This window comes from Bombus vancouverensis, unplaced genomic scaffold, assembly GCF_051014615.1.
Source record: "Bombus vancouverensis nearcticus unplaced genomic scaffold, iyBomVanc1_principal scaffold0038, whole genome shotgun sequence".
Classification (NCBI taxonomy): Eukaryota; Metazoa; Arthropoda; class Insecta; order Hymenoptera; family Apidae; genus Bombus; species Bombus vancouverensis.
This window is the reverse complement of record NW_027468929.1, coordinates 237,534-253,639: the sequence shown is the minus strand read 5'-3', so window position 1 is coordinate 253,639 and position 16,106 is coordinate 237,534. Positions and strand designations below refer to the sequence as shown.

Here is a 16,106-nt window from a genome sequence, read left to right as displayed (position 1 = left end):
GCTGGCAATTAAACGACTCGCCTCACTCAATCGCCGATTCCAGCACGACAAACGCTTCGAATCAGAATATCGAACGGTAATACAGGAATACCTGGCATTGGGACACATGACGAAGGTCAATGTCAACCACTCCGACGACAACGGATACTATTTACCCCATCATGGCGTGACCAAAGCATCGAGTCAAACCACCAAACTCCGTGTAGTTTTCGACGGATCGGCACCAAGCACTGCCGGAACCTCCCTAAACGATACACTTTACACAGGACCCAAGTTACAGGAAGATTTATTTTGTATATTAATTAGATTCCGCGCTCATCAGTACGTACTGACTGGCGACATCGAGAAAATGTATCGGCAATTCCTCGTACGACCAGAGGATCGGAAATATCAAAGGATATTATGGCGCAGCGCGAGTGGAGAAACAGAAACATATGAGCTTAACACCGTAATACTCTTATCATAGAAATAGAAGCAGTCCTCAATTCCCGCCCGCTAACTCCTATCTCCACCGATCCAAATGATCTCCTAGCCCTCACTCCCGGACATTTCCTCATTGGCGATTCATTAATGTGCTTACGTGATCGAGATTTCAGAGACATTCCATCGAACCGACTCTCCAAATGGCAGCATATCCAACAGCTTAAACAACATTTTTGGAACCGCTGGCATAAGGAGTATTTGAACGAGCTAACCAACCGCAATAAATGGAGCAAGGGTGGACACAGCATCCAAAAGGGCACAATCGTCATCCTCAGAGAGGACAACGTTCCCTCCATGCATTGGCCTCTGGGCCGAGTTATCAAGGTTCATCCAGGCGCCGATGGTGTCATCCGGACAGCTACAGTTCAGACGGCAAAGAGCATTTTGGATCGGGGCGTCAAAAGGCTTGTCCCACTGCCAATTCAACCCGATCTCGAGAAACCCGAACAACTAGCCACCGAGACGAAATAAGATGGGAACTTCAACCACACCTCGCTAGTTTGATCGGTACCCTCTCAACGGGGGGAGAATGTTACGCCATGCGGCTTACCATAGGTCATATTCTTAACTATCGATAGCGCCACTATAATGTCGCAGACGGATCGTCGCGTCTGCCCGGCAAACAAACATTGTAGTGGCAAGCGCGTGGTTCATTAAGCAGGGCGACTTCCAGAAACGTCGACTCGTGGCCCGTATTTTACCTCGCAGTAAAAGAATGTGGCGTGATCCGAACGTAGTGGGGGTCGCCTTCCAGAAAAAACGAAAAAAATCGAAAGGCGTTCAGAACTTTTCGAGAAGTCGAACCGTCAACACATGTGGTATGTCGCGCATTACTTATCAACCAAAACGCAGTTACATTTTTTTTGTTCCTTTTATATCTTTCTAGTTAATAAGTTGTTGAAATAAACATTAATTTATTTGTGTTAATTCTGTGGAATTTCATTGAACTACCCTTATTATCATAATCGAAATAAGGGGATCGATCAGTTCGTGGCGTCGATTATTTAATCGTAACGGGAACTTACAACTCTCGTTGACGTGCTATCTCGCGATCGCGTCTCTCCGCGAACGGTCGAAACAAAATGATTCACTAAAAACTGTCCTGAATTCCTAAGAATTTATTTACCGCAAAACTGACAAAGTGTTTATTTAAAAAATGAGGTTGAAGGTAGTCCTTTTCTTTCATTTCATTCATTTTCATTTTCTTTCTTAAGTATGGCTAACACAATATCTAATCAATTAAAATTTTATATTTTCACGTGAAAAGTTTCTTTAGATAATTATTATCAACATGATGACTAACTCTTACGGATTAATACGTGTCTGTAGGGCAATCCGGTGGACTTGATCGGCTTTTTACTTCGAAAGTTGAGTAATCGGTGTCGCTTTCTTACGCATCTTTGAACTGTATAAATGTTTTAAAATTGTTTGATCCAGAATGTACCACACCGGACAATCAAGAAGGCAGGTGCCTTGACTACAGAAAATGTAAACCTCTGCAAGAAATATGGCAGATACAGTACCGTACAGCTACCGATTTTTATAGACGATCAGTGTGCAGATACCAGGGCAATGTTACGATCGTTTGCTGTCCGGACGATCCAAACAAAGAGAAGAGAGAAATTTTAATAAAAACTGTGTACAAGTATAAGGCTTTGCGACCACCATACTGTGGTTTTAGCAACGTCTCTCATACCAGGGTGGTCGATGGTAAACCAGCTGAACTTGGTACGTTTTATGTCTTTCTTTCCGATTAATAATAAGCCATTTACTGCAAAGAATGAACTTTAAAGGCATTAAACAGCACATCAATGTACATTTCAATTAGACTAAATAATAATGCTATGATTTCATCGGTAGTAACTTTACTTATTAACTTGAATTATTTCTTTCTTTTACTTCATGTTAGGAAGAGTATCTTTTTGCTTGAAATAAAGAATTGATATAGGAGTAATAATATGGATAGAGATCAAAAACTGTTAGGGCAGAAATTACACGTTTGAACTTTATAGTTCAGTATAGTTCAAATAGAAATTATATAGAATTATTTGATAATTTGCATTCCACTGGAATAAAAATTTAATTTCTGTCTTTATCAAATCTCTATTTCAGAGTATTTGTACGTATGTACTTATCGTCTGCTGTATGATCGAATATCGAATAGGTAATAATCGTTGTTACTCGTTATGTGAGAAAAAATTATGTATATTCACAACTATGACTATTGCATTTTAGGCGCTTGGCCATGGATCGCTGCATTAGGTTTTCGTAATCCCCGAAACCCAGACAAACCACTATGGAAGTGCGGAGGTTCCCTGATATCGGCTAGGCATGTTTTGACCGCAGCACATTATGCACATATGGATGGAATAGAATACATACACAATCATAATATTGCCATTCTTAGATTGGTGGAGGAATTGCCATTTTCGAGTAAGTCCTCAAATATATATATATATATATGCTATTGAGTATTACTGAAGTATCATATCCTGAAATTTCTTACTGTACACATATATTGTGTCATAAAGCATGTACAATTCTTTCTCATACTTTTGGTCATTCGTTTCCTGCATTTTCGTTTATTCTTTTATTTTTCAGGGTACGTATATCCCATTTGTACGAAAGAGCCCCTACGAAAGAGCAACTTCGTCGGCTATAACCCCCTTGTTGCTGGATGGGGAGCATTAAGATATAGTAAGTGATATCAATTTTATAATAAAATTAAACAGTTCCAGTCTTAAATATCTTTCTTATTTTCTTCGTAGGACGACCACGACATAATGCATTAATGGAAGTACAAATGCCAGTGATTAAGAACGCCGAATGCAAAATAGCTTATTCCAAATTTCCTAATGCACCTGATATCACTGATGGTATAATATGCGCCGAACATGCTCAGGGTGGAGAGGATTCTTGTACGGTAATTAAGTTACAGAGTTACTACAAACTATACGGTATCTGAAGACACGTCAATTCGAATTAACATCAAATCGACGTCTTAAACATTAGAAATAATAGATAAACACAATTCAATAATTTTGCCTACTTCTCACACCTCATTATGGTATTTAATCTAATTTCCTTCTAATCTTAGTTTTGCTCAAAATACATATAACATGTACATTATAAATTGGAGTATTTCAATACACAAATCAATAGAAGATTATTACTGTATATAAGTATAATTTCAATACAATTCGATCGATATATTTCAGTATCTTTGATTAAAAATTTAACGATCCTTTCAGGCTGACCGCGGCGGACCACTGCTGATACAACATGAATGAACCTCGTATTTAATAGGTATTGTGTCTTATGCTTATAAGTGCGGCACAGCTGGGTATCCCAGCGTTTACACTAGGGTCACATCGTACCTTGACTTCATTCTCCAAGCGATGCAATAATATGATATTACTGTTCCATAAATATCATTGTGTAAAAAACGTAAAGTTGGATTTTCTTATTGTGGAGATAAGAAACAGCTCAAATTTACATTGTTTTGTACGTTACAAATTATAGGCTTAAAATGTACGAAATGTAACTTTGAAACGACACTAATTTTTTACGCACGATAAACCTCCACGACTTAGGTATGTAAAGATGATAAACGTATATTAATTCTATTAATTTGGTAATAATAAACCAACTTTCTGAGAAGTTCTGTAAATTTCGTTTCTGTTGTATCAAGAGAATAATGGAATATTCCACTTAGATCGTATACTTCTTGTATGTACATACAAAATTTTCCGGCTAATCTAAAACACTTCATAAGATAGAGAGCTTCTGGAAATTCGGACACAGAGAGTGCACGAAATACAAGATAAGTCTCGTGTCTTTCAAAATTATTTTTTATTCGCTAAGAACGTCCTGTGTACTCATGCAAGCACATGCAACCTCGAAACTTCACTTATTTTTTATCACTTTCCAATTCAATACACTGTTTCTGCATTTTTGACTACATGTAAGAGAAATTTCCATTCAGCCAAAGGTGTACTTACAGATTATAGATTCCTATACGACTCTCGGTAAAAATTTATCCGCACTCCAGATAGTTAAAACTTCTGTCGACCGTATTGATCCATCTGCACTCTTCGTATGACGTCAATATCTGTTCAGTGCTGCTGCGCAGGTTTCATTGTGTTACGTCAATTCGTTTGTGACCGTTGCGCCAGTAATGGCGCTTTGCAATGGCGATTTGCAGGAAAACAGTGCAGGATGCTGTGATTCGTTTCTTGTGGTCGGAGGTTATGTTTGATGCCTATATTTATCAAAGATTTAATGCACATTATGGAGAAAGTGTTTTGTCACGAAGTGTGTTTGAATGGGCACAAAAGTTCAAAGAAGATCGCACAAGTGTTATGAAAAAACAGCTGGACGCCCGTCCACATCCACGATGACAACATTGAACGTGCTCATGAACTTATGCTCTATGGAATAGACGAGTGACGCTGGATAATGTGGCAAATCATTTGCAAATCAGCCACGGCTCTGCTTATGCAATAGTGCACGACAGATTTGGGTTTTAAAAAGTTTGTGCGAGATGGATGCCGAGAAAGCTGATGAAAAGGTGAAGACGACGATGCATTCGTGGTTCGCAGCTCAGCCCAAAACATTTTTTAATCAGAAAATACGAAGGTCCTTCAGCAAATGGACAAAGTGTATACAGAAATTGAGTGATTATGTCAAAAAATGATGTATGTCTTTTTTGACAATTGCTTAAAATAAATTCTACACCGTCAGAGCGGGTAACTTTTTACTCACCCTCGTAAGACACTTAAATTTCCAATCTATTATGATGAATAAAAGAGCTTATACTATTAAATCTAATTGTATTTTGTTGCATGAGAGTACACGTGTATGCGATGTACATTACCTTTATATCCCCTTGAACGCTTCATATTGCGCATATATACTATATTTTGTGCAGCTTCTATAAAATTTTGTATGTTTGTTTAGGCTGTTAATCCAGAGGCTGGAGTACAAAGAAGTGGCACAATGATGTGGGCTGATGACATTTATAATTATCAAGGAATCACCCCTACATTCGCTCAGGTATATATCGTTGACTATAATGTATTTAACATATATGATTGTTAGAATATTAATAATTAATTTTTAATTCTATCAGAATTTTAATGAAACTGTCCCTTGGGAAGGAAGAACTGATACCTTGATATCACGGTTTGTACATCCTATATGTACGACAAATTTTAGAACATTATATAACGAAGAACCAGATCGTCGTGGCCATGTGATGTGAATAAAAGGACTTGAATTTGATGATATTTTTATAATGTTAGATAACATAACTAAGTATCTTCACAGTAAGATAGGATGACATGGTTTACATGATCTTAATGTTGTTCACTTGAGTGATGATATTATAAGGAAAAGTGTAATATCACAGGTAGGATGATTCATAATTTAGAACTACTAACTCATGTATGTATTAAAAATTAAAGAAATATATTAAATTTTATAGGATATTTATGTTTAGTAACCAGTAATTCAGAGATTGGTATTCATGGTTACTATAACGAGGCTGTAGAAACGCACCCTTTCTTCTTTGCAAATGGTCCTGTATTTATGTCTAAGTCGAAACTGGAACCTCTGAATAATTTAGATTTATTCTTGTCATTTTCTAAAATACTTATCTACAGTATACCATAAGGAATGATACCGTATCGCACCTAATCAAGTGCCTTAAGAAACATCAACAGGATATCACAGTAATCCCTTATCGACTGATATGTAAGTAAAAGTTATGTGTCATTGTTATACACAGTTATTTATCATTTTCTATTAATTCAGTTGTAGCCACTACAATATCTATGACACTGGTAGTAATTATGAGAACAATAATGATGTTCTATAAGAGGAAATGATGATTGGGAACAAAAACTTACAGGTAAGTCAATGTATATGTTATTTGCCATTTGAAAAGAAAGTTACTAACTTAGAATTTTTTGATAAATAATAATTGTGCAAAATATATTGGATTTCAAATTTGTCAAAAATTGAAATTTAAGAAGCATTGTAATAATATAACATTAATATTTTGATTTTTCAGGAGATATCATGCGGTGGATGGATAATATGTAAAAAATATTAAGCAGTATATGAATTTTCATATTGCGTAGAGATAACAAAATGAATTTTAAAAAATGTCGACATGGTAATAAGAAATAGCATCATGACAAAGAATATATAAAGACAGTTTCATTTTTTATAAATAAAAATTTGTTGTTCCAGATTTTGAAATATAGTGAAACGTTTAATTAGTATCTTAATATCTTCAAATAATTATTATTTTAGAATCAATTGTAATTGTATCATACGTACTTTTGAATTCGTGCAAGAACATATGTAATTTTGAAGTAGTTATTATTAGGAAATTGTTAGATGCGAACAGTATGCGAAATGTTAGTATGCAGTGTAATAATTATCAATCAAAACACAAGAATTAAATTCTTGAGGAAAAAATTTCCGGAATTTCTTATTTACATGATTATAAAGAAATCCATAATAAAAAGGAGCTGCTTTCTAATACTTCTCTTCCTTGTAATGCCTACGTTAATAATAACGAGGTTCGACTTTTTGTTTTTAGAGGGATACTGGAAAATTTGAAAGTACAGTACCATTGGGAAGAAAATCACGATATTGAAAACGATATTTGTAAGTAAATTTCCAAAAAATCTGTTTTCAAATTTTCGCTTTCTATTTCACATTAAAAGAAAGGGCTGCCTTCTTTCTCTGCAAGACAAAACAAACATTCTGAATCTCGTATCAATGAATGATGTCAATAAGTTATTTTTCTTTTCAGATTGAACAATATTCCAGATTTATTCATAATTTCATACTACGCGAAGAATAGACTTTCATAGGTATATAAAGGAAATATTAAGTATAGGAAAACTCTTTTTCGTTGTAGGTGACATATGCTTCACGGTTGAGCACATGTATTTTTGAACACATATAAATGAAAAAGTACTCTTATGGAGAAAAAGAATTGATACCTTCGATTGACATTAGATAATGTATATAAACTTATGAACAATCACTATCAGTTTGTATTTTAGGTGCACACGCAGATTTGTTGGAGTTCTTATAAAATGTACATCCTGTACGAACGTTTTATTCTTCCAAATTTTACGATACTATGTCTCATATAATAACTATATGGATTAAACGTAATATAAATGATCCGAAAATAGACTCGAACGACATTAATTGTCTTTCTATTTATACCAATATCGAAAATACAAGTAAAGCTGGAGCAATAGTATGCAAGAATGGACTATTTATTATTTTAAACCAAATCATAGCATATTCAGAATGCACAGTATTATCATGAAATGTAAATGAATCAGTTGTAAACGAACGATTTTACTGTAAAATCGTTGCCTCCTTTTTTTCATCTGAAATATAGCAGCAATGAGTACATTCTTTTAATATATAATAAAACGAGATATCTTTATAAAGTTACATATGTCATCACTGGTAACTGTTATCTCGTATGACACCAAATATACCGTTAGTATGGAATGATATTTTTATGAAGATATACTTTAATGATAGATTTTATGAATGAAACGTTATATAAGAAAAATTATCTCTTGTTATTCTATGATGTGTAGTAGCTAATGAAGATTAATTTTACAAAGTATTGGAGCAAAAGAGAATTAAAAAATTAAAAAGATCTAAATAAGATTGTTCGTGTGGCTTAATTATCTCAATTCTGGTACACCACTTGTTACATTCTAACTAATTAGCGCTAAACAATAACTTGCAAATATTAAAGATATTAACACCTTAATATTAACACCTAAAGGTTTTCAGGAAATTTTATAATATTTGATTATTGTATATCTAGTCATTGATTGATAAAATTTCTTGTATAAGCATAGATCGAGGTTGACGTCATACGCAGATTGCATATCATTGACAGGTATCGTTTTAATTTATTTTATGGCTAGAATCATTTGAATATTATACGAATAATTATTTCCATTCGAACGATTAATAAATCACGTACCTATAAAAGATATATTATGAAAAAGACGTGACGAAACAAAAAAATATTGGAAATTCCGTTGTCATTAGATCAATTATTTTTGCAATGATTTTTATTTCCATGTAATTACATATGAAATGGGTAATTCATTAACATCTCCTCGAATCGAATATAATTCGTTACACTTCACAACGATTCAAATAATGGACGGGAAATATATAATAAGTTTCCTGTCCTTGCGTTAAAATAGTACTGTACAAATCAGATGATACAGGAAATACCCAAAAAACCCAATTACATCCACATTGCATGACAGCACACTTGCAATGGATTTTTGTGATTTCAATGTCACAGACAATGACACAACTAATCAGAACACGTTCGAGGCTATAGACATTGAAATTACCGCGTGTTTAATACGTTTAAAGCATAAATCTAAATTTCACGCGATTATTTCTTTGTACATTGTGAAACTCTTAAATTATCTTAATCGAATAAATAATCCTAATGTAATAAAACATCTTGAAATAGACCTAGATATCTGAAACAGAAACTCGAAGGATAAGAAATCCTAAAAGGTACTAATCCTAAAATAACAAACTCCTAAATAATAAACAAGTGATAAAACCTGTTATAAATAATAAAGCTTACCTGGAATAATCAAATCCTAACTAATCGAAAATAAAATAAGGCAAGCAATTCTTAATCTTTCAAGTAATTTTTCCGAAAACACAGAAAGATAGAGAAATTAAAAAGACGCAGCACAAATTGCAGCACAATGAAAGTTTCAGAGCGATGAATACGATCGTATTAAACTAAATAATTTTCAAAAGTGAAATTACACTGAAACGTATATCGATGATATTTGTCATTTCTACGATCTGTTTCGCTTGATCGTGCTTCTTTTCTGATGTAAATTCAATTTATAATACGAACTAAGTTTCCTTTATTATTATTAGTCCTGCGTCTTTTTAATTCGTCACTTCTTTTATTTCAGAACAATGACGGGCTCCAAGATGCTGTTCGGATGTTTGCCGTTAATTGCTTTTCTGCATCCATTAGTTCACGTTTGTACTTCGAGTAGTACAGCTCAAGGTTTGTACTTCGAGTTGTCTTTTTCCATGCACTTCAAATTCCAATACGATCTGGTCACGTGGCCTTCGTACAATTTCGAAATTTTACCTGTTTGGTAATCGTCAATGAAAAAAGAAGTTATGCGTGACCTCAACACATTGAAACAATTTTTATGATTTTTTATTTGCCGGTTGGTCAGCAAGTTAATGGAAACATTTCACTTAACTATTCGCGTTAATTTCTTCGGTTTAACTTTTGGGAAATGCTTCGTTAGCTTCGGGAATATTCCAACGATTCGTTTTACGTACAAAATAAGCATGATAAATATTACATCGCGATAATGTAATATCGGAATATATTAAAGGTGTAATTTTGTCCGATTAATTATAATTTATTAATAATGGATTGAAAATACAGATATTAGTTAGACAGAGAAACGATGTTTGATTAACAGGAAAACTAAATGCAACGCTCGTATTTACAACAAATAACTTGACAACTATTTGGTAACTCTCTCTCTCTCTCTCTCTCACTAGCAACTCTAACACTCGACAACACTCGCAACTCAATTCTAACGACTCTATACTTCGACGTCTCGATCAACTCTGATTCTCGCAACACGCACACTTTTCGATTCGCCTTGGATAGCGAAACCGTCCTTCTTCTAACGCGTTTTTAAAACGCGATAGCGCTATCACTTTCTAAAAGCGTCGTCTTTACATTTCCGATGGCCACGGGCACATCCGACTGCCAGATATACAATGTATTATAAGAGTATCATTACCATACTTTTCATGAAAAGAGCAATTTTTCTTGATAACTATACTCTGTAACATAGATTGAAGTCGCTGATTTGATCCCTCTGATATCGTTGACTCTTATCGTTGTGAAAAATCGATTCGTTGTGTACCTTTTTTGTATAGAGAATTATTTTGTGGTAGAATATAATGTTGTAATATTTGTGGTCTTTACTTTACTAATTTTGTCACTGAGCCGCTCTTTGGTTCGTTGAGCGATTCATATTCCGCATATATTCCGTACTTGCTTCGCTTGGTACTTTTATAATTTTCGCAGTTACAATAAAAAATTTAATTCTTAACAGATTAAAGATTTAACCTCTTGCAATATAGTGTACAATAATTTTTTTTTTTTTTTTCGTATAGGTTATGTGATCCATAGTTTGAGTAAGTAGTACATATATATATATATATATATATTTACGTGACAAGCTTTCATTTCAATCTATATTTAAGATTAATATTTTATCAGTTTCTGTTCGTAACAACATCGAAGTAGTCAATAAGTTTGAAGAGTATAATTAAGGAAGTTATGAAGCAAGAGGTTAAGAACAAATTCTGAAAGAGGTTATGTACAACTCAGTAGTACTGCTTTACATTACTTTGCGAATTACTTTTCAAGCATAAAAATAGTTTAACAGCCACTTATAGTTACTTCCTTACCATTACATTCATTAAATTCGTTTGATTTTGTAAACAAAATAACCACGCTGACCAGTCTCTCATTTAAAATAGAATTATTTTGTCATATATCCAACAGTTTACTTTCTCTTCGTAAATATTATTAATAATTTTATCAATTTCGTATACTTCCATCCTTCGTATAAGTGACAATGAATCAGAAGAGTTTCATAGCAATATTGAACAACATACAGTCAACTACAACACCATTAGATAACAGCAATACAATAGATTATAATTTTCTACGTGTCATTGATTCATCATCATCATTTTCCATTTTTTTAGCATATGTAAAAACCATCCAATTTAAAATGTTTAAATAACAATAGCCTATACAATATAATTTTATGTAAAAAAATTGATTATACCGTGCTTTAAAACCGTGCTTTAAAATCGATATTCGCTGAAACAATACATCGCTCTGCGCTTCCAATTTGTTTTCGCACGAAGAATCAGTCCACTCATTGTTACCGTCACCATCTCTACCGTAATCTATATTACTCGAATAAATTCTATATCTTGATTGGAAAATCACATATTTTAACGAACTTCCTTATTTTTTGTTTTTTATGACTTTAATTGGCAATTTCCATAATGTTCTATAACTTGACAATAGACTGATAATATTTCAGGATATATATATACATACATCATGTTTTTGAGGATTCTGTAGTAAAATATAATATAATAAATTATAGGAAAAACAAACTATTTAAGAAAAAATTACCACCTTCGAGTAATAAATTATAGAAGGTTACCAATGTAATTTAAAACTTAAAACTTAAAAATAATCTATTACACGTAACAAAGAAAAGGATTTCTTCGCAAACGGTAACTCGAAAATTACAGCCATTGCTGTAGAAACATAGTTTTACAGGGAGAAGAATTTCGCTAGAAACTCTCGACGATGTCACATCAAGCGAAAATTCAATAAAGCGATTACTAACCATACTACCAGCGGCAATCGTGTTACGGCAATTCGTAAATAAGTTAGTCTTCTATTTGCAGAAACGTCTCTGGCAATATCGTCACACTCTTGATTACGTCGGCGCTATCAAATGGTCTTTGGAAGAAAGTTTTCCATTATCTACTTTTGCCCATGGCGTCGTTCCAACAAATGAATTCGAGTTCTGAATCGCTTTGTCTCGTATTACGACTTTATAACGGTGTTTCTTTAAACTTTAAACGATCGTAATAAATGTATTTACCCTGAATCATTTATAAACTGAACCGGAATATAAAATTTTATTCCGCAAAAATCATAAAGTTGAAAGTTAGGAACGAATAACAAATGAATAACCTAGTTTCATTAAAAGGCACGTGGTTAAGGTACGCCAATCCGCGTAATAACTTTGACACTCCAATTATTATAAAATATGTATCCTTAAGGGATTTTTTTGCGCGAATCAAAATACTTTTCATACGTGCAACTGAATAAATGGGGCGTGATTTTCAATATTTCTTTTTGTAGAATTTTTAAACAAAGTAACTTTTTCACAAATGTTTTCGCTAACATTTTTACAACGTAAATGTCTTCTTTTGTAATTAATAATTTCAACATTTCTCTGAACTTTCTTCGTTGCGATAAAAAAAATATACAAAGCTTATGACGTGCTTGTTTAAAAATATTTATACGGAACAAGACTTTGAATTTGTCAGACCAATCGTCCTAACGAACGAATAAATTAAACGACTCGTAACAAAAAATTATTCCTGTCATTGTTGAGTGGCGGAAACCATTTATAACACGTCCCATACAGCGTAGATCGCATACACGTCTTAGGGTGTATTTTTGGTACTTATATATACTCTATATATATTCTTACTCTATATATACTTATATGTACTCTATATATATTCTCTATCTTAGATATACCATAAAATATTTCGTGAAATCGCGTATTCGTGTCTAATGTCAGGGATTCTCTTTCCATAAGTCTGCGTTCTCTATATTATCTTTCTTCCTTATCAGTAGGCATTCTCACAATTTGATTAATACTGCTCGTACAGGAATGTTAGGTTTTTGACGTTGTAAAATTTCACGTGAAATAATAATGCCTATATATCGACTAATTTATCAATTAATTAAATCCGTGTATATCAAGTTTTCTATAATTTAGTACTTTCGTGTAACTACAGAAATTTGATGCAATATAAAACTTGATTAAAACAGCGATTCATTAGGAAACGAGAATAATGATGCAAATATTTTTTGTAGCCATTATATAGGATTTCGATCGCATAATTAATCAGTATCAACTTACCAGTCTTTAACGGAAGAATAGAAAGAAGGGAAAGAAGGGTCAAAATGCCGTACATCTTCGTTAGTCGTCAGAAGTAGCGATGAGAAGCGTAAGAGAAGTGCACTAGCCAGAAGTATCTGCGACAGAAATCAGAATACACTCGTTTTCGCATGGTTGGATCAATTTCGCGTGGGACTAACCTGATTGAACCTAACGCGGGATAATTGTGTTAGGGAAGTGATACATTTACACTGTACATGAGAGTGTGTGTGTAAGGGCCAGAGGGCGTCAAGGTCTTAGTGGAGACAAAAGACTGTTGCCAGATGTTAGAAGAATCTAGGATAGTCGGTTGGCAACAAGCGTGCGTGCAAGACGTTCTTCAGAGTGTAATATAGATGTATAACTGTTGTGTGGGAAATATAGTTAATTATTTGTATTCCCAAATCCTCGAATTTCCTTAACATGGTAGCAGAGCGTGGTTACTAGTTTTGCAAGATATTTAGTGCGTGGTTACGATCTTGCGAGTGAGTTTTCAGTAAAGAAAAAAAAACTTTCAGAGGAACAAAATATACTTCGAGCACGTAGGAACGCTTGAGTAAGAAAAGAAAAAAAAAGAAGAATCAATTAAAATGGAGAGATCGGAAATCATGATACCTATATTCGACGGCGAGGATTATGGAATGTGGAAGCAAAGAATCACGATGTTTCTCAAATATAAGGAATGCGAGGTTGTTACAACTAGAATGAAGAACGAAAGAGACGATGAAGACTGGGACAAAAAGGATTTGAAGGCGATTAATATAATTTATAGTGCAATATCGAACAGACAATTGAAGTATGTTAGGGAAGGAAAAACGGCGTATGATATAATAAAAAGGTTCGATGAAATGTACTTGAAAGAGTCGACGGCACTGCAGATCGTATGCAGAAGGAGATTGGAAAACATAAGACTGGAGAACTACAGTGATTCAGCATCATTCTTTAACGACTTTGAAAAATTAATCAATGAATTAAAAAGTGCGGGCGCACAAGTAAGTGAGAGGGAAAAGCTGAATTACATGCTGAATACGTTACCCGAAGAATACAGCTACATAGCGGACATAATAGACGCATTGAAAGAAGAGGATCAAACGGTAGCGTATGTAAAAAATAAAATAGAGATAGCAGAGAAGAAAAATAAATCCAATCGAGGAGAAAGGCAAACCAACGCCTTTTCTGCAAAAAAGGAAGGATGCTTCAGATGTGGAAGATTAGGACACTTTGCGAGAGAGTGTCAAAATGGCGTCCAAGCGGGAAGCAGTAACGGCTATTGGCATGGGCCAACACGTGGTCGAAACAGAGGAAGAGAGAACAAAGGCAATACGAGCAGAGGACGTGGAAACTTTCATCGTCAATCAAGAACCGGCACGGGCGAGCATGGAAACTCAAGAGCAGGCATATGGACAGCAACGGCGCACGCAGCAAACAGCAGTGAGACGAATGAAATAAGTAAGAACGAAATAGTGTGGCTATTAGGTAGCGGTTGTATCGATCACATAATTAATAATATAAATTATTTCGATAAATCTATCGACCTAAAAGAACCGGTAAATATATATTTAGGCGATAATAGACCGATAAAAGCGACAAGAGTTGGGAATGTTATAAGTTATTTTGAAGCATTCGGAAAACAAAATGAAATAAATATGAGGAAAGTATTTTACGCGAAAGAAATGTCCGCAAATTTGATTAGTTTAGGTAAACTAACAGACAATAAGAATACGGTTATTTTCAAAGGAAATATTGCGAAAGTAATAGATGAGGATAATAAACTTACAGCTGTAGCGTTCAAAGAGAATGGGACATATAGAATAAAAAGTATATTGAAAGGGAAGAAGCACTTAGTAAACAGCGCCGAACGTAGTGGTATGAGTAAAAAGGAAAGATGGCATAGGATGCTAGGACACGTAAATTTTAAATATTTAGAGATTTTGGGTAAAGAGCAGCTAGTGACTGGCATACCGAATGAATTTGAAAAGGAACTTTTGAAATGTAGGGTGTGTATAGAAAGCAAAATGCATAACTTACCTTTCAAAAATAATCGAACTAAGGCTAGGGAAATAATGGAAATTATTCATACGGACGTATGTGGTCCCTTTAAGACTACCGGATTCAATGGAGAAAAATATTTCATTTCATTTATCGATGATTATAGTAAAATAGCTAGGATCTATTGTATAAAATCAAAAGATGAGGTCTTTGATTCTTTCGTACAGTTCGTAAATGAAGCCGAAAATTTAACGGGCAAGAGGTTAAAAATATTAAGATGCGATAATGGTAAAGAATATTTAAATAATCGAATTTATAAATTTGCTAGGGATAAAGGTATAAGAATAAATAATTGCCCAACATACGTACATGAATTAAACGGGACAGCGGAAAGGTATAATAGAACAGTGATGGACATGGCGCGTTGCTTGTTAGCGGAAGCGAAAGTACATAAAAGGTACTGGCCGGAAATAGTTTATACAGCGGAATAACACCAGTTCAGATAAATGACCCTCTAACTTACCTTTGTCCTCATCGACGTCAGTGATTTTAAAGCTAGTTATAAAGTGCACTTCTCAGCCAGCGTCCACGGCAGTCAATATTATTTAACGGGTCTTAACGCGATGTAAAAAGGGAAAAAGGAGGAAAGAAGGAACAGGGAAGCAAAGAGGAAAAACGAATTTTTCATTTTCTCGAAACTGGATCAAGTTTCAGGCTGCTCGCCAAAGAGTCTGTAGCTAACGAGACAAGATTAGACAAACCACGCTTTAAAATTGCCACAGA

At 34.2% G+C, this 16,106-nt stretch overlaps 1 pseudogene across 1 annotated transcript; it reads left to right on the top strand.

Moving 5' to 3' along the window:
• Nucleotides 1-2,135: 2,135 nt before the first annotated feature.
• On the top strand, nt 2,136-3,890 carry LOC143304514 (venom serine protease Bi-VSP-like; annotated as a pseudogene). The gene is made up of 6 exons (XR_013061173.1): nt 2,136-2,211; nt 2,596-2,647; nt 2,719-2,916; nt 3,085-3,180; nt 3,252-3,406; nt 3,735-3,890. The product of XR_013061173.1 is annotated as a venom serine protease Bi-VSP-like (transcript).
• The last annotated feature ends 12,216 nt before the right edge of the window (nt 3,891-16,106 follow it).